Raw genomic sequence first — 16,055 nt, forward strand, 5'->3', positions numbered from 1 at the left:
AATAGTCTGACTGAGACTGGAAGGACCCCAGTGGTCATGGCCCCCAGACCTTCTGTTGCCTCAGGACAGGAACCATTCCCGAAGCCAACACTTCAGACATGGACTGGACCAGACAATGGGTTTGAGAGGGATGCTGGTGAGGAGTGAGCTTCTTGGAACAGGTGGACACTTAAGACTATGTTGGCATCTCCTGCCTAGAGGGGAGATGAGAGGGTGTGTTTGGGTTTGTGGGTGAGAGACTGACTTGATTTGTAAACTTTCACTTAAAGCACAATAAAAATTATTTAAAAAAAAAAATAGGGTTGTCATTGCTGTTGAGTCGATTCCGACTCATGGTGACCCTATGGGACAGGGTGGAACTGCCCCATGGGGTTTCCAAGGCTGTAAATCTCAACCAAAGCAGAAAGATGTGACAGCCCTGGAAGCCCTATGGGGCAGTTCTACCCTGTCCCATAGGGTCACCATGAGTCGGAATCCACTCAACGGTAGTGGGTTTGGTTGGAATCTTTACAGAAGCAGATGGCCAGATCTTTCTCCTACGGAGCCACTGGTGAGTCTGAATCCCTGAGCTTTAGGTTAACACCCAAACGCTTAACCACTGCACCACCAGGACTCCTTACACACACACTCTCAAAAAAAATAGGGTTTTACTCTTGAGTGAAAGCTTTAATCAAAATGCCATCTTCCACCAAAAAAGGTGGGAAATAAGAGACATTGAGAATGTAACATAAAGAATGTCTGCTATTAGTTTAATTTTAGAGGGCTGGCATATTTGGGCAGGAGAAAGATGTGGCAGTCTGCTTCCATAAAGATTTACAGCCTTGGAAACCCTATGGGGCAGTTCTACTCTGTCCTACAGGATCGCTATGTTGGAATTGACTCAATGGCAGTGAGTATGGTTTTTTGTTTTGGGCATATGTGGAAAGGTTCTTTTATTAACGCTGCCTCATTGTAAGATATAAAACCCCTTACTCTGATTACATTTTTATTCTGGTAGTGTGGTATCCAAGCAGTGTACCACTTCTGCTATGTAATTCTGAGAATTCTCATTCCTAGAGTACCTGAGCCACAAAAAGTACACTACGGAGGCTGTAGCTATATCACCATTAGCAGCTTGCTCTTATCATTACTCACTACCTTTGAACAGAAGGTTTCCTGCCTATGCCTTTGAAAGCAAGAATCAGTTCCCATTGCATGAAAAGGAGGTTTAGATTATTTAAAGATGTTAGTTATTAGAAGACTAAAATACCAATTGAATAACCAGATTAATTTGGAAATCTACTCACACTGGGAATCTACAACAAATTCCAAGAGAGATTACTACCTAAGAGCTGAGAAATTGAAGAGTCTGAGAAAGTGCTGAGGGCTTAGCAATAATTCTGTACTTCTCTTTGAGTCAGGTGTTTTGGTTCAGATGATTCTGGCTCGACTCAAGAAAAAGTTAGAACCATTATTGGTTTCAAAGCATATTCTACTGACTTTGCAAGTCAAATAAACTTCCTCCTTTAATATGGAACAAACAATAAAGAGAATAAAGTAATTAGAAGAAAAAAATTTGTAGGAAGAAGATACATATGGAGTGATGTGGATGTTGTGAGAATAACTGTTTCAATGGAACATATAAACCAAACTTAATTTTGGAAAATAATGAAGTTGAGGCCTTTGTCATTACTGTATAAAATTTCAGAATCGCTGTTGCAAACAGACGTATATAATTTTGCTTCATTTCTGGTATACAACATTTTACATTTCAATTTCAACTTCTAAGTTGTCTTGTAATTGGGACTGTATTTGAACATCACGAAAACCAGATATTTATTATAGATGCATCTGTATCAGCAGTGAGAAACAAATGAGCAAAGCTGATACTATAGGAGAAGATAAAGCTCACATAATTTGCACTGGAAATCTGTCTATAGGTTTGCTGCCAGCTAAAAAATGGAAGAACTCAGACTGAATATGATCCATTATTTATTGATTTAAGTCAACACATATACCAAGTACTTTTTTCACACTAGGCAAGATGCTAAGTAGCACAGGGATACCAAGAGGTGAGAGAGTTTCTGCCTTTAAGCAGTTGATCAAAGTAACGACCAATATTTATGAAGCGAGTGTTTTATGTCAAGAGAAGTACCTACTAAGGGATTCAAGAAAATCTGGGTGGGGGGGGAACTTCACAGATGTCCATTATAATATATAGCAATAATGGTAATTACCATTTTCTGAACCACAGCTATTAAATACATTATATATTTTATCTTATTTTAATCCTCACACCTGCTTACAAAGAGATATTTATATTCTCATCTTACAGATGAGAAAACTAAGGCTCTGAGAAGATAAGTAGCAGAGCTAGGATTCAAATCCAGCCACTAAGTCTGTTCCATCAGAACTGCTAGATCCTGGTTAATTGCTGCTCTCACTCCTGAGCCCCTCAAAATACTTTACCCTAAATGGTTGTTTTTCCCTTCCCTTTGCTTTCTTCCTTGCCCGAAGGCTTTTCGGTCCACATAGGACACACGTAGCTCACTCACACAGTAAATCCAAATTGTTTAGTTTTCCCTTCTCTGTAAATTAAATGGGTAAAATGTTCATCTGTGGAAATTTGCCTGTGATGTTTTTATACCGTAAAGTAACGACAGACCGAGATCATGTAACACATATAATTTTTGTTGAATGTTAGCACCAAGTACATTGAACACATCAGGGTTAAGAAATTTAATTTGTCAGGTTTTCAGTGAGACAAAACATAAACTGCATTGAGACTATTAAAAAACAGGTATGGTTGATTCTCCAATGGTAAGGGCACATGAATACATTAAAAATGTTTCCAGAGTTTAAACACCTCAGGGAACTCATATTTAGAAATGATTATGTTTACTATTACTTTTTTTTTTTTTTTTACTATTACTTAGGCTGACTTTCTTCCTCTGTTTTGTCTCATTTTTGTCACCACTCCTGGACAGAAAAGTAAGTTATGAAAAAGGAAATTCAATACTTTTGCTACATAGAGAAGCTCTGATAAAAGTATCAATTAATAGAGCACAATTCATGCTGCATCACCTCTACACAGTGCAGCGATGACTAAGATGATGTCCAAGATGAAGAGTTTAAAATTAATAAAATAGGAGGTAATTAATAAAGTAGAATGTCATATAGTATAGTAGTTAAGTGCCAAACCATGGAATAAGTTAAATCTAATTTTGAGTAATTCAGGTTTAGCTAGGAATCCTAAACAATTACTTGATCTATACGAGCCTTGCCTTATTTTTTTTTAGTTATCTAGTGCTGCTGTAACAGAACTATCATGGGTGGATGGATGGTTTTCACAAAAAGAAATTTATTTCTTCACAGTAAAGCAGCCTAAAAGTCCAACTTCAAGGTGTCAGCTCCAGGGAAAGGCTTTCTCTCTCTGTTGGCCTTCTCATCAATCTTCCTCTGGATTAGGAGCTTCTCCACACAGGAACCCCAGGTCCAAAGGACATGCTTTGCTCCTGGTACTGCTTTCTTGGTACTGTGAGGTCCCCCTGTCTCTCTGCTTGCTTCTTTTATATCTCAAGAGACTGCCTCAAGAGACAATCCAATCTCATAGGCTGAGTCCTACCTCACTAACACAACCGTTGTGCATCCTCTCTCATCAATGTTATAGAGGCAGGATTTACAACATGTAGGAGAGTCACACAATACCAGGAATCATGGCCCAGCCAAGCTGATACACATATTTTGGGGGGGGGGGGACATAATTCAATCCGTGACAAGCCTGTTTCCTTATCTGAAAATGAGGACAATAAGATCTGCCCAAATAGTTGTTGTGAGGGTTATATAAGAGAATAGATGTCTAAGTGCTTAACATGTTGCCCTACACATAAGTGTTTAATAAAATAGCAAAGGCCAGGGTTCTACTATCAGTAAATCACTACACTAGGCTTGAAGAGTTTTCTATCTCCAGCTCTTTGCACATGTCATTATAATACTTTGTCTTCTCGAGTCCCCTTTGAAGTCTTCTGTTCAGTTCTTTTACTTCGTCATTTCTTCCTTTTGCTTTAGCTGCTCGAAGTTCGTGAGCAAGTCTCAGAGTCTCCTCTGAGACCCTCTTTGGTCTTTTCTTTCTTTCCTGTCTTTTCAGTGACCTCTTACTTTCTCCAAGTATGATGTCCTACTACAGATTGCATATGAGCAGTTGATGGTCTGTTCCACAGTCAGCCCCTGGTCTTGTTCTGACTGGTGATATTGAGCTTTTCCATCGTCTCTTTCCACAGATGTAGTCAATTTGATTCTTGTGTGTTCTATCTGGCGAGGTCCATGTGTATAGTCGCCATTTATGTTGGTGAAAGAAGGTATTTGCAATGAAGAAGTCGTTGGTCTTGCAAAATTCTACCATTCGATCTCTGGCATTGTTTCTATCACCAAGGCCATATTTTCCAACTACTGATCCTTCTTTGTTTCCAACATTCACATTCCAATCACCAGTAATTATCAATGCATCATGACTACAGGTTCAGTCAAAAGAATTAGTCGATGTTCAGCCATTTCAAGAGGTGGCATATGATCAGGAACAGATAATACTGAAGGAAGAAGTCCAAGCTGCTCTGAAGGCATTGGCAAAAAACAAGGCTCCAGGAATTGATGGAATATCAAATGAGAAGTTTCAACAAACGGATGCAGTGCTGGAGGTGCTCACTTGTCTATGCCAAGAAATATGGAAGACAGCTTCCTGGCCAAGTGACTGGAAGAGATCCATATTTATGACTATTCTCAAGAAAGGTGATCCCACCAAATGAGAAATTATAGAACAATATCATTAATATCACAGGCAAGCAAAATTTTGCTGAAGATCATTAAAAAATGGCTGCAGCATTGTATCAACAGGGAACTGCCAGAAATTCAGCCTGGTTTCAGAAGAGGACGTGGAACCAGGGATATCATTGCTGATGTCAGTTGGATCCTGGCTGAAAGCAGAAAATAACAGAAGGATGTTTACCTGTGTTTTATTGACTATGCAAAGGCATTCAACTGTGTGGATCAAAACAAATTATGGATAACCTTGCGAAGAATGGGAATTCTAGAACACTTAATTGTGCTCAAGAGGAATCTTTATGTAGATCAAGAGGCAGTTGTTCGGACAGAACAAGGGGATACTGACTGGTCTAAAGTCAGGAAAAATGTGCATCAGGGTTGTATCCTTTCACCGTACCTATTCAATCTGCATGCTGAGCAAATAATCCAAGAAGCTGGACTATATGAAGAAGAACAGGGCATCAGGATTGGAGGAAGACTCATTAACAACCTGTGTTATGCAGATGACACAACATTGCTTGCTGAAAATGAAAAGGACTTCAAGCATTTACTGATGAAGATCAAAGACCACAGCCTTCCGTATGTCTTGCACCTCAACATAAAGAAAACAAAAATCCTCACAACTGGACCAATGAGCAATATCATGGTAAATGGAGAAAAGACTGAAGTTTTCAAGGGTTTCATTTTATTTGAATCCACGATCAACAGCCATGGAAGCAGTAGTCAAGAAATCAAACGACACATTGCATTTGGTAAGTCTGCTGCAAAGGACCTTTTAAAGTTTTGAAAAGTAAGGATGTCACCTTGAAGACTAAGGTGCGCCTGACCCAAGCTATGATATTTTCAATCGCATCATATGCATGTGAAAGCTGGATGGTGAATAAGAAGACCAAAGAAGAACTGACACCTTTGAATTGTGTTGGCAAAGAATATTGAATATACCATGGACTGCCAAAAGAACGAACAAATCTGTCTTGGAAGGAGTACAACCAAAACACTCCTCAGAAGTAAGGATGATGAGACTGCATCTTACATATTTTGGACATGTCAGGAGGGAGCAGTCCCTGGAGAAGGACATCATGCTTGGTAAAGTACAGGCTCAGTGGAAAAGAGGAAGACCCTCAACGAGGTGGATTGACACAGTGGCTACAACAATGAGCTCAAGCATAACACAACTGTAAGGACGGCGCAGGAGTGGGCAGTATTTTGTTCTGTTGTGCACAGGGTCGCTATGAGTCAGAACTGACTTGATGGCACCTAACAAGGCATGAAGGTGTTCTAAAGTACATAACTGAGTTAGGAAGCAAGACACAATGAGGAAAAGATTTGGGGATGATTTTTATGCTGTTCTCCAATAGCAATAATTTATACCTGGCTGCGGTTAGAAAGTCAAAACATTAATAACAACTTGAATCATTCTGGTTTCAAATTTCCCTGATCAAATTTGGTAAACACACTCAAGTCTTTGGGCAATTAGGGCTTACAATGCATCTTGTAGTCATGTCATGGGTCCAAAAAGGATTGTTTCTAAATATCTGAGGTTTTCAAGTAAGGATCTAGAAGTGAGTTCGTCATTTCTTCTTTGGTATTGAATAATTATTTTATTGTGCTTTAAAGTGCAAGTTTACAATTCAAGTCAGTTTCTCATACAAAAACTTACACACATGTTGTTATGTGACCCTAGTTGTTCTCCCTACAATGTGACAGTACACACCTTCTCTCCACCCTGTATTTCCTGTGTCCATTCAATGGGCTTCTGTCCCCCCTGCCTTCTTAACTCACCTCCAAACAGGAGCTGCCCACATAGACTCATGTGTCTACTTGAGCTAAGAAGCACACTCCTCACCAGTATCATTTTATGCCTTATAGTCCAGTCTAACCTTTCTCTGAAGAGTTGGCTTCGGGAATGGTTTTAGTTTTGGGCTAACAGACAGTCCGGGGCCATGACCTCTAGGGTCCCTCCAGTCTCTGACCATTCAGTTTGGTCTTTTTATTAGAATTTGAGGTCGGCATCCCACTTTTCTCCTGCTCCATCAGGGATTCTCTGTTGTGTTCCCTGTCAGAGCAGTCACTGGTGGTAGCTGGGCACCATCCAGTTCTTCTGGTCTCAGGCTGATGGAGTCTCTGGTTTATATGGCCCTTTCTGTCTCCTGGACTCATATTTTCCTTGTGTCTTTGGTAGTCTTCTTTCTCCTTTGCTTCAGTTGGGTTGAGACCAATTGATGCATCTTAGGTGGCTGCTTGCTAGCTTTTAAGACCCCGGAAGCCACTCACCAAAGTGGAATGGAGAACGTTTTCTTAATACACTTTGTTATGCTAATTGACCTAGATGTCCCCTGAAACCATGCTCCCCAGACCACTGCCCCTGCTACTCTGTCCCTTGAAGTGTTTGGTTGTATTCAGGAAACTTCTTAGCTTTTCATTTAGTCCAGTTGTGCTGACTTCCCTGTATTGTGTGTTGGCCTTCCCTTCACCTAAAATAGTTCTTGTCTACTATCTAATTAGTGAATACCTCTTTCCCCCCCGCCCCCCTCGTAACCATCAAAGAATATTTTCTTCTGTGTTTCAACCTTTTCTTGAGTTCTTTTAATAGTAGTCTCATACAATATTTGTCCTTTTGCAACTGACTAATTTCACTGAGCATAATGCCTTCCAGATTCCTCCATGTTATGAGCTGTTTCATGGATTCATTGTTGTTCATCGTTGCATAGTATTCTATTGTGTGAATATACCATAATTTGTTTATCCATTCATCCACTGATGGGCATCTTGGTTGTTCCCATCTTTTTGCTTTTGTAAACACTGCTGCAATGAACATGGGTGTAAATATATATATTCATGTGAAGGCTCTTCTTTCTCTAGGATATATTCCAGGAGTGGGACTACTGGATCATATGCAAGTTCTATTTCTAGCTTTTTAAGGAAGTGCCAAATCAATTTCCAAAGTGGTTGTACCATTTTACATTCCCACCAGCAGTGTATAAGTGTTGCAGTCTCTCCACAACCTCTTCAACAGTTATTATTTTGTGTTTTTTGGATTAATGCCAGCCTTGTGGGGGTGAGATGGTATCTCAGTATAGTTTTGATTTGCATTTCTCTAATGGCTAATGATCGTGACCATTTCCTCATGTATCTGTTAGCTACCTAAATGTCTTCTTTAGTGAAGTGCCTGTTCATATCTGTTGCCTATTTTTTAATTGGGTTATTTGTCTTTTTGTTGTTGAGGTAGATTTTAGAGATCAGACACTGATCGGATTTGTCATAGGCAAAAATTCTGTCCCAGTCTGTAGGTTGTCTTTTTACTCTTTTGGTGAAGTCTTTGGATGAGCATAAGTGTTTGACTTTTAGGAGTTCTCAGTTATCTAGTTTCTCTTCTAATGTTTATGTATTGTTAGTAATGTTTTGCCTACTGTTTATGCCATGTATTAGGGCTCCTAGCATCGTCCCTATTTTTTCTTCCATGGTCTTTATCATTTTAGATTTTATATTTAGGTCTTTGATCCACTTTGAGATAGCTTTTGTGCATGATGTGAGGCATGGGTCTTGTTTGATTTTTTTGCTGATGGATACCCAGTTATGCCAGCACCATTTGTTAAAAAGACTGTCTTTTCCCCATTTAACAGGCTTTGGGCCTTTGTGAAATATCAGCTGGTCATAGGTGGATGAATTTATGTCTGGATTCTCAATTCTGTTCCATTGGTCTATGTATCTGTTGTTGTACCAGTACGTGGCTATTTTGACTACTGTGGTGCCATAATAGGTTCTAAAATCAGGTAGTGTGGGGCCTCCCACTTTGTTCTTCTTTTTCAGTAATGCTTTATCTATCTGAGGCCTCTTCCCTTTTCACATGAAGTTGATGATTTGTTTCGCGATCTCATTAAAAAATGTCATTGGTATTTGAATTGGGATTGCATTGTATCTACAGATCACTTTGGGTATAACAGACATTTTTACAATGTTGAGTCTTCCTATCCATGAGCAAGGTATGTTTTTCCACTTATGTAAGCCTCTTTCGGTTTCTTGCAGTAGTGTCTTGTAGTTTTCTTTGTACCGATCTTTTATGTCTGTTGTTAGATTTATTCCTAAGTATTTTATCTTCTTGGGGGCTATTGTAAATGGCATTGATTTGGTGATTTCCTCTTCAACATTTTCTTTGTTAGTGTAGAAGAATCCAGCTGATTTTTGTATTTTTATCTTCTGTCCTGATGCTTTGCTGAAATCTTCTATTAGTTCCAGTAGTTTTCTTGTGGATTCTTCAGGGTTTTCTGCGTATAAAATCATATCATCTGCAAATAGAGATACTTTTACTTCTTCCTTACCAGTTTGGACACCATTTTTCTAGCCTAACTGCTCTGGCTAGGACCTTCAGCACAATGCTGAATAAGAGCAGTGATAAAGGGCATCCTTGTTTGGTTCCCATTCTCAAGGGGAATGCTTTCAGACTCTCTCCATTTAGGATGATGTTGGTTGTTGGCTTTGTATAAATGCCATTTCTTATTTTGAGGAATTTCCCTTCTATTCCTATTTTGCTGAGAGTTTTTATCATGAATGGGTGTCGAACTTTGTCAAATACCTTTTTTGCATCAATTGATAAGAGCATATGATTCTTGTCTTTTGTTTTATTTATGTGATGGATATTAATTTTCTAATATTAAACCATCCCTGCATACCTGGTATGAATCGCACGTGGTCATGCTGAATTATTTTTTTGATATGTTGTTGAATTCTATTGGCTAGAATTTTGTTGAGGATTTTTGCATCTAAGTTCATGAGGGATATTGGTCTATAATTTTCTTTTTACCTGGTTTTGGTATCATGGTTATGCTGGCTCCATAGAATGAGTTTGGGAGTATTCCATCCTTTTCTATGCTCTGAAATAGCTTTAGTAGTAGTGGTGTTAACTCCTTCCTGAAAGTTAGGTAGAATTCTCTAGGGAAGCTGTCAGGGTCAGGGCTTTTTTTGTTGTTGTTGGGAGTTTTTCTAATTACCTTTTCAATCTCTTCTTTTGTTATAGGTTTATTTAGTTGCTCTATCTCTGTGTTCATTTAGGTAGAGAGTGTGTTTCTAGAAATTTATCCATTTCCTCTAGGTCTTCAAATTTGTTAAAGTACAACTTTTCATAGTGTTCTCTCATGATTCTCTTAATTTCAGTTGGGTCTGTTGTGGTATCGCCCATCTCATTTCTTATTTGGGTTATTTGCTTCCTCTCCTGTTTTTCTTTGGTCAGTTTGGCCAGTGGTTTACTGATTTTGTTGATATTTTCAAGGAACCAGCTTTTGGTCTTGTTAACTCTTTCAATTGTTTTTCAGTTCTCTATTTCATTTAATTCTGCTCTAGTTTTTATTATTTGCTTTCTTCTGGTGCCTGAGGGCTTCATTTGCTGCTCTGTATTTGTCTGAGTTGTAGTTATAATTCTTTGATTTCGGTCCTTTCTTCTTTTCAGATGTGTGTATTTATTGCTACAAATTTACCTGTGAGCGCTGCTTTTGCTGTGTATCAAAGATCCTGGTAGGAGGTGTTTTCATTCTCATTTGACTCTATGAATTTTACTCCGTCCTTAATTTCTTGTATAACCCAGTAGTTTTTGAGCAAGGTGTTGTTCAGTTTCCATATGTTTGATTTTTTTCCTTTTTCTGTTATCGATTTCTGCTTTTATGACCTTATAGTCAGAGAAGATGGTTTGTAATATTTCAATGCTTTGGATTCTGTTAAGGCTTGCTTTATTGCCTAATATGTGGTCTATTCTGGAGAATGTTTCATGTGTGTTGGAAAAGAAAGTATACTTGGCTGCCGTTGGGTGGAGTGTTCTGTATATGTCTATGAGGTCAACTTGGTTGACTGTGGCATTTAGATCTTCTGTGTCTTTATTGAGCTTCTTTCTGGATGTTCTGTCCTTCACCGAAAGTGGTGTGTTGAAGTATCCTACTATTATTGTGGAGCTGTCTACTTCTCTTTTCACTGCTGTTAGAGTTTATGTATTTTGGAGCCCTGTCATCGGGTGCATAAATATTTATTATGGTTATATCCTCCTGGTATATTGACCCTTTAATCATTATATAGTGTCCTTCTTTATCCTTTGTGGTGGATTTTACTTTAAAATCTATTTTGTCAGAAATTAATATTGCCACTCCTGCTCTTTTTTGACTGTTGTTTGCTTGATACATATTTTTTCCATCCTTTGAGCTTTAGTTTGTTTGTCTTTAAGTCTAAGGTGTGTCTCTTGTAGACAGCATATAGATGGATTCTTTTTTAAATCCATTCTGCCATTCTTTGTCTCTTTATTGGTGCATTTAGTCCACTTACATTCAGTGTAATTATGAATAGGTGTGAGTTTAGTGACATCATTTGGATGTCTTTTTTAGTGTTTTTCACAGTTTCTTCCACTTAATTTTCTGTACTGAGTAGTTTTTCTTTATATATTTTCTTTTCCTCTTTTTCATTTTTATTGCTTTTGTATTTGCTGAGTCTTCATGTTTTTCTTTTTTATTTTGATGTGTAGGATTGTTAACTTTCCTTGTGGTTACCTTGATATTTACCCCTATTTTTCTAAGTTTAAATCAAGCTTTTACTTCTTTATATTGCCTTGACTTCCTCTCCGTATGAAAAATCTATGACTACTTATTTTTTAGTCCCTTTTTTAAAAACTTAATGTTGTCATCTTTTACATAATGCCATCTCTATTTCCCTGTTTTGAGCATTTTAGCCTTATTTTTGTGATTTCCCTATCTGGGTTGATATTTGGTTGTTCCGTCCTGTGTTCTAGTCTTGGGTTGTTATCTGATGCTATTGATTTTCTAACTGGAAGGCTCCCTTTAGTATTTCTTGTAATTTTGGTTTGGTTTTTGCAAATTCCCTAAACTTCTGTTTGTCTGGAAATGTCCTAATTTCACCTTCATATTTGAGAGAGTTTTGCTGGATAGATAATTCTTGGTTGGCAATTTTTTTCCTTCAAGGCTTTATATATGTCATCCCATTGCCTTCTTGCCTGCATGGTTTCTACTGAGTAGTCTGAGCTTAGTCTTATTGACTGTCCTTTGTAGATGGTTTTCCATTTACCTAGCTGCTCTTGAAATTCTCTCTTTGGTTTTGGCAAGTTTGACTATAATATGTCTTGGTGAGTTTCTTTTGGGAACTACCTAGTGTGGGGTTTGGTGAGCATCTTGGATAGATATCTTCTCATCTTTGATGACATCAGGGAAGTTTTCTGCCAACAAATCTTCAACAATTCTCTCTGTATTTTCTGTTATCCTCCCCCCTTCACCTTGTGGTATTCCAATCACTCATAGGTTATTCTTCTTGACAGAGTCCCACATAATTCCTATGGTTTCTTCATTTTTTAATTTTTATCCAATTTTTCCTCAAATACGTTGGTGTCAAGTGCTTTATCGTCAATCTCACTGTCTGACTTCCACTGCCTCAATTCTGCTCCTATGACTTTTCTATTGAATTGTCTAATTCTGAAATTTTATTGTTAATCTTCTAGATTTCTGGTTGCTGTCTCTCTAAGGATTCTTGCAGCCTATTAAATTTGTCATTATGCTCTTTTCTAATCTTCTTGAAGTTCCTCTAATACTTCGTCTGTGTGTTCCTTGGCTTGTTTTGTGTTTTGTCTGATCTCCTTCTTGAGTTCTTGAAGAGTTCTGTATATTAATCCTTTGTATTCCACTCCAGTAATTCCAGGAAGTTATCTTCATCCAGAAGATTTCTTGATTCTTTGTTTTGGAGCTTGCTGAAGCCATCACAGTCTGCCTCTTTATGTGATTTGATACTGACTTTTGTCTCTAAGCCATCAATAATTTATTTATTTATGTTTGCTTACTGTGTCCTAGCTTCTTGTTTTGTTTTGATATGCTCAAATAGGCTGCCTCAGTGAGCTAGTTTGATTATTGTCACCTTTGAAGCTCTAACGTCCTGTCACCAGGTGGTTAGAGCTGTCACTAGGTATATGAGCCTGGGAGCCTCTTTACTTTTCTTGTATAGATTCAGCACAGGTGTCCAGGTAGTTGGTCACCAAGGGGTGATTGGCATAGGCACAGGTATCTGGCGGCATTAGGGGGTCAAGCACTGAACAAGGCAGGGGGCTGACAACCTCCCCTGAGTGTCTGTGAGGAAAGCGTGTCCCTGTTCCCTAAAGTGCATTTCTGCTGGACTGTGGGCACCCAATGCTGTTGGCTGTAAGGACTGGGAAGCATCACTTTTCCTTGGACCCTTATTGGCTAAGTGGCATGGGTTGTGACACCAGTCCTCAGGCCCCTGATGTGGGTAGGTAAGGACCCTGCTTAACAGGCAGAGCTGTGTCAAACGTCATGAACCTACCTCTCCACCATATAGCTGAAACAACTGAAGTTAGACTTTAGGTATCTTATTGCACTGTGCTAATGAGGGCCTGCACTGCTGAAATGGGCCCACACAGGTCTATGCAGGGATGAAAAGTATTCAATGTCCGTGGACCCCTTACACCTGTGCCTAGGTAAAGGAGCTGTTTTTGCCAAGTTCTCAGCTTAGGGGAGCCAACAGATTATTTTTTCCCTGTTAGTTCTTTCTCCGAAACCAGGAGGATGGCTCAGGGCTCGAGACAGGTCCTACTTCCGGCCCAATGAAAGCAGCTATCACCGAAGCCAGTCCAGACCCCGTGCAGAGCAGAGGGATCAGGAAAATGGGAGAGTTTTTTTCCCAAAGGGGTGTTTTTTGATTCGTGTGGTAGATTAGACACATGTACTAATCTTCTGCCAATTGAACACTGCTTTTTGCTCACTCTAGATGCATGAGTGGACCCCCCTCCCATGTGCCGCCGGTCAGTCTCTCCCAATATGGAAAACTTACCTCACCACGCTGGCACCAGTGGATCTGGCCTGCAGGGTGCCAGTTCCTGCCGGGTCAGATCTGTCAATTCCTCACCACTTCTGAACTGTCTCTCCCTCGCCCTGCCACTAAGTCTAATTCCTCAACTTTGCCTTTGATATTTAGGGCTTCTAGATCATCATATATAATTGATTCACTTGTTTTTCCAGGTCTTTGTTGTAAGAGGGACCGCTGGAAGTGTCTGACTACTCCGTCATCTTGGCCTCACCTCAGTACTGAATAATTTTTAAGAAATGCATATTTAGTGACATTTCACCACGTAATCCCAATACAAATTGTCCAATTAAGCTACAAACTTTAAACTTTCAGAAACAAAGTCAAAGGGCTGCAACAATGGACTCAAGCATAACGATTTTAAGGATGGTGCAGGACTGGGCAGTGTTTTTTCTGTGGCACACAGGGTCGCCATGAGTCAGAACTGACTCAACAGCACCTAACAACAAAAACCACACTGAACAATGGCAACTCATGTAATCTATTTAGAAGTCTCTTCAATTAGTGGAGCTCTGGTGGCAAAGTGGTTAAGGGCTTGGCTGCTACTCATAAGGTCAGCAGTTTGAATCCACCGGCCGCTCCTCAGAAACCCTATGGGGCAGTTTTACTCTGTCTTATAGGGTCACTGTGAGTCATTTCAAAATCAGTAACTGCCAATAAATGATATAGCAATACAACTAATGAATCTATAAGATTTTACTTTGTTCTTACCCTGGCCTGACCTTTTTAGGGCATTCTTCCCCTTCTCTCAGATCTTTGGGGGAATAGGTGTTGGCTCTATCCAGTAACCATCCAAAAAAGGACTTTATTTCTCAGAAATACAATCAATTCCTATCTGTAAGCACATCCTCGATATAACTTGGCTTGCCAACATGTTTCTCCTAATCTTATCATCCTTGTCAGACTGGCTTTGAATCTTAAGGGATGAGACAAAAGACAAACAAAAAAACTACTTGCCTTAGAACCAAAATCATAACCAAACCTGTTGCTATCAAGTGGATTCTGACTCATAGTTGACCTTACAGGACAGAGCAGAAGCACCGCCACAGGGTTTCCAAGGAGTGCCTGATGGATTTGAACCACCAACCTTTTGGTTAGCACCTGTAGCTCTTAATTACTGTACCACCAGGGCTCCAGATGCCCTAGGGTGGATTCCAATTCATGAGACCCCACATTTCAGAGTAAACTGCCCTCCATAGGGTTTTCATGGCTGTGACCTTTTGGAAGCAGATAGCCAGGTACCTCTGGATAGGTGTGAACCATAAACCTTTCAGTTAGAATCCCAATGCTTGACCACTTAAGTCACCCAGGGACTCCAGGGATAAGAGAGTGGCTCTTAATACTTTATGGGTTTGTGAAAAAATGTGAGCTATTGAAAAATCTATAAAAAACCTTGGACCCTCTGATATTCAGATTTAAGAATCCCAGGGAATAAGGGAAGCGACTAACCAGACAAATTAGGCATTTTACATGTTATTTCATTTAATCCTTACAACCACCCTGAACATACTGCCTTTGCAGAAAGGGATATTGTAAGAGATTTGCTCAAGGTCATAAAGCCGGTAAATGACTTGAATTTCGATTCAGGTCCAACTTCATACAAAGTACATGTTCTTTCAACTCCATTATGTTGCTTATAGTAAACAGATAAAACAAAAATGGACTCCAATACAAACGGACTCTACAGGCAGATCACACTCTAATAGAATTTAAGGATTATGAAAGACTTTACAAGCTATACAATATAATCTTTACTTTAATCTGGCTTCACCTATATACAAATGTTGGTGTTGGAAATAGCAGAAAAATTGTTTTAAGAGCACAGACTGTAGCCAGAATGCCTGTTTCTACAATTTGACTGTGTGTCATTTAAATTTTGTGTGCCTTGGTTTCCTCATTTACAAAATGAAGATCATAATAGCCGAGACCTCACAGTTTCTTGCTGAAAATTCAATAAGGTAATATGCAAAGCACTAAGAACAGTGCTTGGCAGGCGGTAGGCACTCCAAAATGTCAATCATTACCCTTATTTCCCAGGCCCCCGACTCCACAAATGCAGTCCCATGCACTAAATCTTTAATTTTAGATCCCAAATAAATGTGCTGTTTGAAACTGTGTTTAAAGGGGTGGAGACAAGACATTCATGATACTCTGAGCTTTAAATGTATCAACTCTGAATCATTCCATTTAATAAGTGCATAGTCCAATTCCTGGAACACATTTTAAAGTAACCAGAAACAGGTTGTCCGTTCCCTTGTCTTTAATCATTGCTATTTTTTTACTATTGGGGGGACACCTGAAATCAGGGAGTACCAAGGTCCCTCTAAAACAAGACTTCAGGATTTGGGCCCTAGTTCCATATTCCACTGGTTGTATACAGTTTGGAAGTCACAAAGTAGCAA

This window comes from Loxodonta africana, chromosome 15 (assembly GCF_030014295.1).
Source record: "Loxodonta africana isolate mLoxAfr1 chromosome 15, mLoxAfr1.hap2, whole genome shotgun sequence".
In the NCBI taxonomy this organism is placed as follows: Eukaryota; Metazoa; Chordata; class Mammalia; order Proboscidea; family Elephantidae; genus Loxodonta; species Loxodonta africana.